The sequence below is a fragment of the Hyposmocoma kahamanoa genome, unplaced genomic scaffold, assembly GCF_003589595.1.
Source record: "Hyposmocoma kahamanoa isolate Upper Pololo Valley unplaced genomic scaffold, ASM358959v1 66, whole genome shotgun sequence".
Lineage (NCBI taxonomy): Eukaryota > Metazoa > Arthropoda > Insecta > Lepidoptera > Cosmopterigidae > Hyposmocoma > Hyposmocoma kahamanoa.
In genome coordinates, this window is record NW_020653854.1 from 3,115,967 (window position 1) to 3,117,969 (window position 2,003).

The window sequence follows — 2,003 nt, forward strand, 5'->3', positions numbered from 1 at the left end:
ACGTGCAATTAAGAGTACCTCAGCTCGAATTTTTCCCATACTAATAGAGTTTATTTAGCTTTAGTCAAGTGGCAGGGATAGTGGCTTTATTTCAGAATTTATTTGTTTACAAACGAAATTACAGCCACTTGAAAGATTTATATCGTACAGTAATAGATAAAATAATGAATGGTAAGGTACCTATTGAATATAGCGGTTTTGTCATAAAATTTCGAGGTAAGTTTCTGTTTTCCTTTCTACCGTGAAAATTTTTAGGAATTGTGTTTTCACAGCTTATAGTAATTAAGTGTAATAGGTATATCTTCAATTTTACTGTATATTTTTTCCAAAGTGACTGCTTTAACACTTTCACTGTCATGTGGAATCAACAAAACCCATTTGAGGTTGTATAAAGTCTCAAATACATGTTAATACGAGTATATGTGGCGAGCGAGAGACGCGCGAACAGCACACAAATAGATCGCACAACGTAATGCTCGTGTGCCGCTCGCAGACGCGAGACTTTCGCAAACAGGTGCATTTGCGGCGTATTCGCCAGATCTGTACGCACCCTTATACAGATTCTACGTACTTGGATAAAGAAAATCCATATGAGTGACCGATTTAACTCTAACGAGAAACCCCTAGAGTTTCTTACTCATTCTTCTCAGGGGAATCTGCCTTACAAAATGAGTAGTAGAGTTTAAACAATGCAAACCCGCGGCGGCAAAACATGCTGCCGCCGGGGGTCCGCAAGAATTGCGGCATCATACCGCAGCATCAGCAGCGTGGTGCTGCTGTTACTACGGCGCCGTGTGTAATCAGCCTATGAACGAAAGATTATCACAAAATTTTTATTTTTTCCAAAACTTTTCACGTTAGCTCTTTTTAGTGCAAGCGATACACTACATGGCCATTTTTCAATTATTGTAAAACCTCATGATTGGCATTTCTATTATTATACTTTTGTTTAACTTAATTCACACAAATTGGTAATAACTGATATAAGCGTGCAAGGAATGTGGAAATTGTAGCACCCAAATTGCTACCAAAATTCCCACATGTCGATGCAAAGCACATAAAGTTCCCAGGATCTACCAGCGCGTAAATACGACATAAAAAACCGATGAGGTCACAAAATGCTCTTCAGCTGGGACGTTACTTTCAGCAAAAGCAGTTACGTACTCAGCGAAATACTCCGTTAGATATTTTCCAGCTAATTTAATTCTTCGTCGCAACCTGTCTAGTCCGCTCGTTACTCTTCGCTGTGACTTAGGGGTCGGATTTAGGGAAAAACAGTCACGATACCTTTTCTTTTATATCCTGCAATGTTGGAAATTTTGCTCATGAAATGTGAAAGATTTTGTTAGCGAAGTTATCTGATACTGATCCATGCTACTTTTGCAATATATAGTTCTATCCAAAGGTTGGTAAGTGAAGCAAAACTAAATTCCAATAAGTAATTAATAAGTGACATATAAAAACGCCGTGGTAGCCTAATGGTTAGACCTAACGCCTCTCAAACAGAGGGCCAGGCGTTCGAATCCGAGCTTGAATGAATTTTTTCGGAATTTCTGTGCGAAATTCAATTTGATATTCACACTGGGCTTTTTGGCGGCGGAAAATATCTTAAGGAAACCTGCATACATCTGTAAAGTAAAGTAAATAAATAAATATTAGACAACATGATGATCTCAACTTTGGGATCGGAGCAACTTACTTAAATTACTAAAGAAATTGTGTTATGGAAATCGGAAACAACGACGGTACCACAAACACCAGGATCCGAGGTAATATAAAAATGTTAGTTTCCTACATTGACCTGGTCGGGGATCGAAACCTCAGAATAAAAACCGATGTGCAAGCAACTCGGTCACGGAGATTGTCAAAGTAAACAAATAGGTTACCTGTCAATAGTCCAAAATTACCAGAAATAACGTTTGGTCGAAATTTCATAACCTCGAAAGTAATTTTGAGAAGAAAATGTTTTTTCTCTTAAACTTTTTTTTTTTTTTTTTTTTTTT